Source organism: Lactuca virosa, chromosome 7 (assembly GCF_052849685.1).
Source record: "Lactuca virosa cultivar CGN04683 chromosome 7, Lactuca_virosa_CGN04683_v6, whole genome shotgun sequence".
Taxonomy (NCBI): Eukaryota; Viridiplantae; Streptophyta; class Magnoliopsida; order Asterales; family Asteraceae; genus Lactuca; species Lactuca virosa.
Window position 1 is genome coordinate 226,614,678 of NC_136432.1, and position 13,484 is coordinate 226,628,161.

The following is a 13,484-nucleotide window of genomic DNA, read 5'->3' on the forward strand; positions in this document are numbered from 1 at the left end:
GGAAACCCTAAGTTTTTGTTGTTGTTTTGATATGAAATTTTCGGAGGGATTTCTATGATTATTGGCCCATTCCTATGAAATTTTACTTGTAAATGTTTACTCAAAATATATTTATATATTAATAAGTATAATTTCAAGGATTTCCAATCCTTTTTGAAGAATTACATAACTACTTTCATGGGACATTCCCCAAAATTTTCTTATTTTTAACTTCCTAGCTTCCAATATTTTCCCCTTTACTGGATTCATTGGCCCCTGCTAGAACTCGCAATGTCTCTCTTTTATCGCAGTTGTTACACTTAAATTCTTCACAGTTGCCCTTATGATGAAATCCACAATCATCGCACTTGGGGAGCCTTCCTAAGTATCCTCTTTGTGGAATTGGTGTTCTTTTTTGATACTTCTTGTTGTTTCCTTCCTTTAATGAAGGCTTATTGGGTTCTCTCCTAGAACTCCCTTCCCATTTCTTCTTAAGTCCATTGGCTCTCTTCTTAGTCATGCTTGGGTTAAATTCCTTCCTCTCCATCATCGATTCTTTGAAGTTAAATGCTAAGTTTGTAGCTTTTGTGTAGGTATCGGGTTGGGCTGCATATACTGTTCTTCTAAATTGGGGAGCTAGCCCTTGAAGGCATGCTTCGATCGTCTTACTTTATGAGCTGATAAATTCCGAGCATACAGTGGCTAGGTCCTGAAAGCGTATGGTATGAATGGCTAGACTTAATTTCCTTAAGCTTAAGTGATTGAATTCATGCCCTACTCAGGCAATTTCTTCTTTAGAACACAATTCCCTTATCATTTACTCGTTCAATTCTTCCCACGAGAGTGCATAGGCGGCGTCTACGCCTAATGTGACATCCTGAAATTTAGGTCAAAGACTGTGAATGATCAGTTCACAATAAATCTATTTGTAATTTGAATCATTGAATTTTAGTGTCTCTAATGAAAAATATATGAGTTCATTTCAATTATTATAAGATACCAGATGATACCATACTTCCAAATCCGTAAACTAACAAACGAATCAAACAACACAAACTACGACACTAGTTAATGCGTCTGAAAAACTGAAAATTCATATTAAGCAGTTATGAGTGAAGTGAACATTTTTAACTTCCCCTATTTCCAAAAATGTAAATAACATCCAAAAGTCGACCAATCTACTTTAAGTAGTACTACGATTGCCTAGTTAGTGACTCTTTCCAAAAGTTGACCAATCTCCTTGTAGTTTTCGTCATTGTAACTTTCCAAGTACGACATACATTCATTTAGTACAAATGTCATATCTCATCCATGCTGTGTCACATTCTTGCAAATTTTATATTTCTGGAATTGTGGTAGCATAAAGCGTCTAATTATGCTAACCTGTTCTCAAAGTGATACGACCTTTTGTGCACTTATTTTTGAGCCTATGCTTTGATGTCAATAAGGGTGGTAGTTGAAATTTTAGGCGTTTGCAAGTCTGTATTGTCGTGTTTTGACGTTGACTATGGACGGCGGTTGGGGACGTATTTTTTGGGTTTTCACCAGTCCCCTCATGATATTTGATGTCTTTTTCCTACTTTCCAACCAAAACATCTATTTTATCATCTAAAAAACAAAAACTGAAGGTACTAACTCTTCCCCTAGCTTCTTGTGCTGCAAATTTTCTAGATCTTAATGTTGAATCCAAAGTCAAGTTGCCTTTTACACTTTTACCTTAAGGGTTTGTTCTCCCCTATTTGGGTTTGAACCCTTACCTACTACTTCTCACAACTGGTTAAAGCCTAACTGTCTCGACTTATGCGATTTGTAGTTCCTTTTCGTATTGGAAGAAAATCCTTATTGTCAAATTAATGACTTTAATATCCCCAACATACTATCACCGCTTTTGTATACAACGAGTGTTCTTCTCGCATATCACAAATACTATCTGATCAAGATCATGATAAGCACGAAGTTGTCCATTAATGCATACATATACAAAAATAGTAATAAAGGATATTACTAAAGTAATGGGAATACTAGCAACAATGACGGTTATTGAACTTAATATTATTCTTTCATCTCTTATGGGATGATTAACCTTGTCGCGCTACAATTAATCTTCTTGTAATGATCCTTCCGATCATCTCTTGAAGAATTTAGGTAAACACACAAAACACACATGCATGTGTCTCATGTACTAGCTACAATTACTGCAACTCTCCAAGCTTGTTGAACGAAAATCAATAGGTTTGAACCTATGTGTTAATGGTGGTGCTTGAACCTACACGTGTTCTTTAACCCACCTATGGACCTTCAGTCCTAATTTCTGAGTTATAAACTTGACTTTTATTAGAGACTACTGCTCTTTTCTAAATGGGGCCGTAAACTTAAACCATGATATATTCTTAACTTTGGCTATAGTAATAAACTGACTGACCACATTCTAATGACCTTCCATTGCATGATCCAATGGATACATAACGAACCGCACTCTTGTATCTACAAAAGACATTAACACGAAAGACACCTTCCATCTTTTGTTAACAACCTGGTCACTCTTATTTTGGTCGAGGAAGAACGACCTTCAACCATCTCATGGCAGGTAGCAGGTCTAGCTACTTGGCTACTCAACCCTAACAAATTCTTCAATACTTCTATCTCACATCTTCCGACTAAATCAATTATTAACTAGGACATGGATCTCTAAACCAATTAAATCACTTGGCAGATTTATATTACTAAGACTAGATTCTTCATGGCCACTAGGGTGTGAATTCAGAAAGTATTTTCCTAGTCATCACCATATCGATGGGAATAATGGAAATAGACAAAACAGACTCAACTACTAGTGCCTTAATAACCTTATGATTTTTCCTTATCCAAGTACAAATCCTATGCCTTCGGTAGTACAGGTCTATACTACCATTCGCTGTTGAATCTATATACCTAAGAATCATTATTGGGTCACATTGCTAATAAAATATGATCCTATAGGGTCACACCTTTATCAAGTTGCCACATTTTCTATATTTATTATTAATAAATAATATCAATATTTGTATTTAATTAGAGAATAATTATTGTTTTGTGAAAATAATAATTATAAGAGAGTATAACGAGTTATTATTTCATATGGTATGAATTAATAAGTCATGCATAACCTTTTGGACTAGTTGGATCCTTTTTTCTTTTAGCTAAAAGACAGTTTATATTTTATAAACTTTGAGTTTATAAAATTCAAAGAATCCTTCTGTAACATCCGGATTTTCAGGGACATTATTATGTATGTTAATCTTGAGATTTAAGGAGGGACTCGACGAGTTAAGGGACCAAATCGCCGAGTCGAGTCGAGATTGTCGCGTGGATTTAATGAATGGACTCGACGAGTCAGAGGAGGAACTCGTCGAGTAGGTGGTGGGCAGAGAAACCCTAATTTCCCGGGTTTGGGACCTATTTAAAGGCATTTATAGCCTCAATTGCAGCTACCTTCCCCTGAGAGCAAACCCTATTTGCTATTGTAGCTAGAGAGTGAGAGAGAAGCTCATATTGTGGTTCTTGGTGCATTTCTATGGAGAAGGATGAAGAGCTTCTTGATGGGGAACAAAGGAAGGCAGTGGATCTGTGGTATTGAGTGTTTCAGCTGCTAAGAGAAGGTACAAAGTTCTCATCTTGTTCATTCCTTGTACTAGATCTCATTTTGGGAGTTTTAGGGCTTTGCTTCCATTCTTTTGAATCTATGAGTCGAATGAGACCTGGTTGTGGTTGGAAACCTCAGATCTGGACCTCCTAAGGTCCTTAGAGTCTAGATGTCTCAGCTTTAGTGGTCCAAATGAGGGTTGATGAGCAAAAACCTTCATGAAGAGCATGTATTGGAGTTTTGAAGCAATAGCATCATGTATGAACGTAAAGATCGAAGCTTTACGTAATTATTGAGCCTTGGGATGATAGATCTATAGTTGAGAGTGATAGATCTGGTTCAAATCGTCTGAATGAGAAATTAAATCAAAGGGACTCGCCGAGTCCATGACCCGACTCGACGAGTCGGCAAGGGTTTGTCCCGATGGATTGATTGTGCGATAACTCGGCGAGTTGGGGGTCAACTCGACGAGTTGAGCTGGACTTTTGAGACTTCTGAGGATACGAGGGGACTCGAAGAGTCGCAGGAGTGCACTCGACGAGTCGGGTCAAACTTGGACTGTTGACCATGGGGTTTTGGTCAACATATGTGATGGAGACCTTGGAGGGGGTAAAATGGTCTTTTACCCACTTTAATGAGTTAGAAAGAGAAAGACCCGCCTTCGATTATCTGAGTTGTGAGAAGAGTATTAATAAGAGATATTCATCCTTTGTGTTAGGAGGAAACTAGTTCGAGATCCGAGCGCGAGGTTATTTGCTCACCTGCTAGCCGAGCTGAGTCTTCTCACTATACATTACCTAGAGTGGTATCTATGTGTAGACCGGAGGGTCTTGTGTGCTATGTGTATGTATGAGATTATGTGCATTGTGATATATGTATGCTATGTGTTGTATAGACCGGACCGAAGGGTCCAACGATATAGACCGGACCGAAGGGTCCAACGATATAGACCGGACCGAAGGGTCCAACGATACAGACCGGACCAGAGGGTCCAACGAGCTACGGGACTGGAGGGTTCCGCTGAGACACATCGACTGGAGGGTCGTACTGTAGCCTCGAGTGGCGCATGTGTTATATGTGGTATATTGGGGAACTCACTAAGCTTCGTGCTTACCGTGTTATGTGATATGTCTTTCAGGTTCTCTCAGGATCGCGGGAAGGCGCCGACATGATTTGTACACACTGGCAGAAGATCCTGTGTTGAGATTCTGGGATATGTTTTATTGTGATGACATTGATGCATGAGATTTTGAGAATATTATGTGAGATTTATTATGTTTGAAAAATGAAAAATTGTTTTAAAATTTACGTCGTTACAAGTTGGTATCAGAGCCAGGTTTGAGGGATTCGGATGTACCTTCGGGCGTATTTGAACTTAAACTGAGGATTTTAGGGAATTTTCATAAAAGAAACAATTTTTCTAAAAAGAGTAAAAGATTTTTGAGAAAATCAGAACGGAGCAGTGTGTACGATCAGCCAGCGCCCGAACGGTGATTTCCCAAAATACCCTTACATTATGTGTTATGAGATATTATGTTATATGCTATGCATGATAGAGATAGGCTAGGTATTCATTATTTAGGACTAGAGTGGCCTGATTTGTGATGCCTTAGCCTAGGAGTTGCTGTTATATGTGATGTGCCTTCGAGTATGTGCTGAGTATGAGTATCCAGAAGGAATCCTTTTAGAGAGGGATCTGAGTAGAGGAGTAATCTAGGAGAGATACCTAGATGAGCATTTGAGGAGTCTACTGAGAGAGTAGTCAGATGCCCGCGTGGGGTAAAGTTGCTTGAGTTCGGTGATATCCTTTGAGTATGAGGAGAGTAAGTGGGTAATAACCTAGAGTGGTTTTACATGTTGGTAGAAATTATTTGATGCCTGAATGCTACTTGCTTCGTGCTTTGTGGAACTCTTGATGATGGGAGTCACCTACTAAGTGAATATGACGATATTCAGGAGGTAGATGACTGGCATCATAAGGAGTTCTTCAGTAGCTGATGGCGGAGAAGTGTGAGAACCTAGGAAGAGCCTAGGAAAGGGTGACCCTAGTCAGATGAGTACGCTGACAAGAGTAGAGCATTTCACAGAGGAGCGAACACACGTGACAGGATTGGTGATCGAGAAGGTTGAGCAGCTACTTAGGAACTCGGGGATGGTCCGTGCAGAAAGTATGGGTAGATGTGGCAGGTAGTATGGCCCCGTACTACTGAAAGCAGAGGACCCATACTCGATGCAGGGAACATTCCGGAGGATCTAAGTAGCAGATCGAGAGGTGAATTCATGGTTCGAGTACCATGATTTGTAGCAGAACGAGAGGTGATTTCATGGTTCGAGTACCATGATTTGTAGCAGAACGAGAGGTGATTTCATGGTTCGAGTATCATGATTCGTAGCAGATTGAGAACGGAGAACATGGTTCGAGTACCATGATTCGTAACGGATTGAGAAGAGACAACGTGGTTCGAATACCATGATTCATAGCAGATCAAGAGGTGGCCACATGGTTCGAGTACCCTGACTCGTGGCGGTTAGTGCTTCTGGTTTACCGATTATTCTGTGGTGATTGTCTAGACTGAGATCAGATGTGAAAGAGTATGGGGTCAGAGGGCCATGATGAACGAGTTTTAGTAGAGCATCCCTTGAAAGGGGAATCGAGTTAGCTCCGAGGGATTTTTGGTGAGATGCCAGTTGGAGTCGCAAGACTCAGGGATGAGTAGGGATGGTGCATTATTGGAGAATACGGTCTGGGCTGAGCGACCGGACGATAGTGGAGATGTCATTTTCTGTGACCAGAGCGCTGCTATTTCTGTTCCAGTGGGAAACAGGAGAGATATTGAGATTTTCGGTTTCCGAGGTTGGGGGTGAGCCCTGTGGGGTAGTTTTAGTTACGATCTTTCATCAGAGTATCTGGGCAGTATGTCTGCCGCGAGGTAAGGATATAGCATGAGTAGGTTGTCAGTGGGGACTGAGATGGTCAAGGACCAGGATACACCCTATTTGAGCATAGTAGGGCATGTGTTAGCTGCAGCAACAGACGGTCAAGAGGAGTATATCGGAGCGGTGGCTCTTATTGTCTATGATGGGTATTGAGTGCGGAAACGAGGTCTCTGCTCTTATGATAATTCACGTGATGGGACGTCAGTTAAGGAGTCGAGGATGAGGAGCATGTTAGTTCATTATTTTCAGACTGAGGGTCAGTATTACTACTGGACAGTTGAGATGTCCGGTAGTGGGATGGTACGAGATTCTGAATGACTAGAGGCAGTCAAGATGAGAAGTTTCCGAGGATTTCATCTGAGATTCGGGGTAGTTGGAGTTGTTTGATCTCCATCGGGGAGATCATCGAGCATTGTGTATCACCTTCCAAGGGTAGGTGCGATGTTACTGGTAAAAACAGTCTGTGGGATAGATTTTTGGTGAACCAATTGGTGATGGTTCGAACCCTGAGTGGGGGAGAACCGGGTACCTTTGAGGATATTAGAGGTTGTTCAAGAGTGGTTGGAGAACTGGATATAGAGACATGCGGTGCGGATTCCTGAGACCAGGGTTATTAGTGGTCAAGGCGAAGTGCAGAGCGAGATAGTGCATGTGGTATGTGTTAAGGAAAGGATGAGTGTCTCCACGGCAGGTGGCTGTCGATCGAAGACCGTGTGTGGCATGAAGATTAGTGGTGAATCCTGAAGGAACGGATTGTTGTATCTGTGTATGATGCGGTAAGTAGGAGATCAGTGGTTGAGACAGGACATCATGAGGTTCTGTGATGGTGTACCGAGGTATCCGAGTATGATGTTCTAAATTTCGGACTATTTTGAGACTTGAGTTATGCGATGACGAGTGGTGTATCAAGTTTCTACGGTTCCAGTGGGAGCCCTTTCAGCTAGTTGACATCAAACAGGATTATTCGAGAATGTGGATTGCAGCAGGGAAAGGTGTTTTGTTATGGCAGATGTCGTCAGAAATAGAAATGCATAATTTGGGTAAGTATGTACACCTATGGTTGGTCCGCAGGGCATGAGTTAATGATCGCAGTGTGGCATCGACCTGAGGATGAGATTGTGAAGTGGTAAGAGCAAGGGTGGTGATGCTACGGGGAGCCGTAGTATTCACTATTCAGTGAGAGGTTGTGGTGATGCTACGGGGAGCCGTAGTACTCACTATTCAGTGAGAGGTTGTGGTGATGCTACGGGGAGCCGCAGTACTCATTATTCAGTGAGAGGTTGTGGTGATGCTACGGGGAGCCGTAGTACTCACTATTCAGTGAGAGGTTGTGGTGATGCTACGGGGAGCCATAGTACTCACTATTCAGTGAGAGGTTGTGGTGATGATACGGGGAGCCGTAGTACTCACTATTCAGTGAGAGGTTGTGGTGATGCTACGGGGAGCCGTAGTACTCATTATTTAGTGAGAGGTTGTGGTGATGCTGCGGGGAGCCGTAGTACTCACTATTCAGTGAGAGGTTGTTGTGATGCTGCGGGGAGCCGTAGTACTCACTATTCAGTGAGAGGTTGTTGTGATACTGCGGGGAGCCGTAGTACCCACTAGTCAACAAGAGAATGTTGTGACGAACTACTCTCTGATCAGAGCGTGAGACAAAGGAGTTTTGGGCTTGGGTAGCCCTAATATTTGAGTTTTGTGGGAGCCTGGTGGTCGAATCAGGGGTGAGACTGGGATCTCCATAATTGTCGGGAGTTGTTATATTCTGAATTGAGTAATGGTTGTCGCAACCAAAGGGAAGTGGATAAGTGAAGAACGCATGAGTTGCGGGTCATGAGTCATGAGTTGAGTGGTTCGCTGGGACGAGTGGTTCCAATTCTGTGCCGGATCAGACTCTCGAGTTGAGTTCGATTCTAGTAGTGTATCGAGTAGACAGAATGAGATTCCAGATTCAGAGATGCATTTCATTTGGAAGGGGGTATTGTTCCATATGGTGTCTTGGACCGGAGTGGGTCAATTCGTTGGTATGAGAAAACCGTGAAACGCATGGAACTAATGAGTAGTGGACGACAGAGATCGAGAGTGAGTCGAATTCAGTATTCGCTTGAGGTACAGCGAACTCCGTGACTGGTGTGTGTCACACTGGGCCGAGATAGTTGTTGTGGAAAGGAAGTAGACGAGACGTTTTGGGACATGCAAGGGGTAACCTTTAGAGGTTCAGCTGCTGGGTCGGGTGAGGACCCGGTGCTCAGTTTTGAGAGGGGAGTTGAGGTTTATGTTTGTTAGATGTCGGAGGACGCTTCAGAACAAGCATGATCATTATCTGTGTTTGAGGTCAGGGTGTTGAGGATTCGTTGTTCAGATGGATTTGATTACAGTACAGTGGATGAGTCCCTGGTGTGATGTGATCCTTCCATTCCTTGGTATATGATCTGGGTTGTTTATCATGTCCGGGACGAGTGATCGATAGCCAGTTTTGGGCATGGACTTGTTTTTATCGGTCCCCACCAGAGAATCAGAGGTGCAGTAAGCTATCGGGGTTTATTATTCGAGGAGCGAATAACGAGGTGACACCTGAAGAGAGCGGTCTGGTTGTGTATCGAGATACTAGAGTTTCCAGACTCTTGAGAGTCAGGAGGGGTAGCGTAGTGGCAGTGAGTCTGTCCTTTTCCAGGGAGGAGTTCCTGTTGGATTCAGGTGCCCAGAGAGAAAGATAGTTGTGTGGTATGAGATCCTTTGGATGGTGTTGTTCGATTATTGGATTAGATCTATATGTTGTTGACAAGCGATTTCGAGGGCGAAATCTAATTCAAGTGGGGGAGAATTGTAACATCCGGATTTTCAGGGACATTATTATGTATGTTAATCTTGAGATTAAAGGAGGGACTCGACGAGTTGAGGGACCAAGTCGCCGAGTCGAGTCGAGATTGCCGCGTGGATTTAATGAATGGACTCGACGAGTCAGAGGAGGGACTCGTCGAGTAGGTGCTGGGCAAAGAAACCCTAATTTCCCGGGTTTGGGACCTATTTAAAGGCATTTATAGCCTCAATTGCAGCTACCTTCCCCTGAGAGCAAACCCTATTTGCTATTGTAGCTAGAGAGTGAGAGAGAAGCTCATATTGTGGTTCTTGGTGCATTTCTATGGAGAAGGATGAATAGCTTCTTGATGGGGAACAAAGGAAGGCAGTGGATCTGTGGTATTGAGTGTTTCAGCTGCTAAGAGAAGGTACAAAGTTCTCATCTTGTTCATTCCTTGTACTAGATCTCATTTTGGGAGTTTTAGGGCTTTGCTTCCATTCTTTTGAATCTATGAGTCGAATAAGACCTGGTTGTGGTTGGAAACCTCAGATCTGGACCTCCTAAGGTCCTTAGAGTCTAGATGTCTCAGCTTTAGTGGTCCAAATGAGGGTTGATGAGCAAAAACCTTCATGAAGAGCATGTATTGGCGTTTTGAAGCAATAGCATCATGTATGAATGTAAAGATCGAAGCTTTACGTAATTATTGAGCCTTGGGATGATAGATCTATAGTTTAGAGTGATAGATCTGGTTGAAATCGTCTGAATGAGAAATCAGATCAAAGGGACTCGCCGAGTCCATGACCTGACTCGACGACTCGGCAAGGGTTTGTCCCGATGGATTGATTGTGCGATAACTCGGCGAGATTGGGGTCAACTCGACGAGTTGAGCTGGACTTTTCAGACTTCTGAGGATACGAGGGGACTCGACGAGTCGCAGGAGTGCACTCGACGAGTCGGGTCAAACTTAGACTGTTGACTCGAGTTTGACTTCTGTTGACCATGGGGTTTTGGTCAACATATGTGATGGAGACCTTGGAGGGGGTAAAGTGGTCTTTTACCCACTTTAATGAGTTAGAAAGAGAAAGACCCGCCTTCGATTATCTGAGTTGTGAGAAGAGTATTAATAAGAGATATTCATCATTTGTGTTAGGAGGAGACTAGTTCGAGATCCGAGCGCGAGGTTATTTGCTCACCTGCTAGCCGAGCTGAGTCTTCTCACTATACATTACCTAGAGTGGTATCTATGTGTAGACCGGAGGGTCTTGTGTGCTATGTGTATGTATGAGATTATGTGCATTGTGATATATGTATGCTATGTGTTGTATAGACCGGACCGGAGGGTCCAACGATATAGACCGGACCGAAGGGTCCAACGATACAGACCGGACCGAAGGGTCCAACGAGCTACGTGACTGGAGGGTTCCGCTGAGACACATCGACCGGAGGGTCGTACTGTAGCCTCGAGTGGCGTATGTGTTGTGTGTGGTATATTGGGGAACTCACTAAGCTTCGTGCTTACCGAGTTATGTGATATGTGTTTCAGGTTCTCTCAGGATCGCGGGAAGGCGCCGGCATGATTTGTACACACTGGCAGAAGATTCTGTGTTGAGATTCTGGGATATGTTTTATTGTGATGACATTGATACATGAGATTTTGAGAATATTATGTGAGATTTATTATGTTTGAAAAATGAAAAATTGTTTTAAAATTTACGTCGTTACACCTTCTATTTTCAAGAGGCATGAACGAAAGTTGTTTAAAGGAGTAGAGGTTGCTTGTCAACCTCCATACCTTGTCTTCCATGCTCCTTATACTAGCCATTAGTTTAGAGTATTTTAATGGTTAGGCTTTATTTTGCATGAATTATTTAAAGGAGTGCCTTTCATGAGTTTTTCAGGTAGTGTTTTCTTCTTACTTCATCATGGATGAAACTCTCTTCTCTTCTTCATTTCTCTCTTTTTTGAAGTTATTTTAGTGATTTAAATCTTCCTTGAATTGTCTCCATTTGTGCTAATTGGTGTTAAGCACATAAAGGCTTAGTACACTCAAGAATACAAGCAGAAACTAGCATTGCATGTCACTTACTCTTGATGATGGATACACGTAGAAAATCATATTCTTTGATTTTTGCTATCTTCATCAACACCCAAAAACCAAGTGGGTTCAAAGGCTTCAAAGGTTGTCATTCTAAAAACTCTTTGGTTGTTTTTATTTCATTCTAACCTCTATAAATGGACCCTTAATGGTTTCGTTTTGTTATAAAATAAAAATAAACTTGTTATTTTTATTAGACTTCCATTACTGTTTTTGTGAAAAACAAACTTATATTTTGTATCAAAACACATCAGTAGTATCAAAGCCAACTTTTATATGTTAGAATGATTTTGTATTTTTGATAAACTTTGGTTTTTGGAAAACAAGCATCGATTTCTTTTGGTTAAGGAAAATCCATATTTGTCTTCTTTGGCAACGGCCTGGCTAAAATTGTTTATTTTTATATATAACAATTTTCATGCATTTTGGTTATATAAAAGTTTCCTTAGAAAAAACAAAGAGTTGTTTGTTATCATATTTGATATGTTGATGTGTATAAACAAACTATTTGGACGTTTTTGTTGTGTTTGATTGATATTTATTTATTCATAAGATGTAATAGCTAAATATGTATTTTTTTCATTTGTTGATTTGTTTTAATAAATTAGTTAGACTACTTATATTTATTTTGAAATATATAAAGATGAAGAAATGACCTCCTTGAAGATGACTTAACCATTTAAGACCATAATCTCAACCATAAGCTTCTATATTTGATTTTGGGCTTAATTATAGTCTTAATGGTTTAAGTGCAATAACTTTACAACATGAAGATTTAAAATTCTTTTTGAAATAAGAGTTGATTTGGCAAGTGGGAGCTTAAAAACCTTTTAAAGTGTCACTTAATTCCTTTAGGAAAGACTTTATAATTCTTGTGATGGCTCACAAAAATTATTACTAGATATGGCTTGGTTTATACATATTAAAATGCATGCATGTGATTTTATTTTTATGTTATTGTATGTTATGTTTTGTGTATGAAAATAGGTTTTACAAACTAAATAACATTTTAACATAAGTTAATATCACTTCGAGTTTGAAAAAAAAATATTTAAAAGATAACATAATATGTTTATAAATTGATATTTAGAAAAACATTTTTACCGGTTAAAAATTGATTTTTTGTTGAAAATAATTTTATTGTAAAACTTATAGATACCCAAATTTAAAATATTTGAAATTGTTTAAAATATATTTAAACATTATATATAAACTACATGTCATTAAATAAATAAGGAGTTTTTATTAAAGAGACTAAAATCGGTTTATAGTTTTATAACAACAAATAATAAAACTAGTGATTATTTTTTGTGTCAAAACTTAGTATATAATATTGGTGTTTTAAACGTAATGCAACATGTTGATATTATGTTTTATGCATGCCATATGAGATTTAAAACATAAGTATCATCAGCCAAGTTTTGGTTTACCAAAATATAACTTTTACCATAAGATACATAAAATTGAGTTTATAAAATAAAATGAGTTTATGCTACAAATTCATGAAGTCATAAGATTTTGATTGTAAAAAGGAGTTTTAAAATAGTGATTTTATAACTCATCCACAACTCCAAGTCTTAAATATAAAATGAAGTTTTATTAAGACTATTATCGGTTCTTAAAACCGATCTATGACTAAACTTTAAAATACTGGATTTTAGTTTATAACTGATCGCGTGTAAAGGCAAGTAAAATGAAGTTTTATTTGGTACCTAAAGAACCCCATAAACAAGTGATATGAATTTTAAAAAAGCATACATAAATTGTTGGATGCATGCAATATTCGTGAGACCATGTTTTTATAAACTATAATTGTAAACCATCTATAAAACGCAAGCAAAAAAAATATATAAACATCAACTACCAAAGTGCATAAAGTAAAAAAGGGTTGCCCGCCAACCCCACAAAAAGTGAAATATTGTCTTACAAACCTGGAGCTACCTTTGTCTTATTCTTCTGTCCTCATTCCTTTTGCCTGCAATGCAGGATCCTGACTGGCACCAACAAGCTCGCCAGTTAACTTGCCTAGGGTCTCATGCCATCCGACCACATTC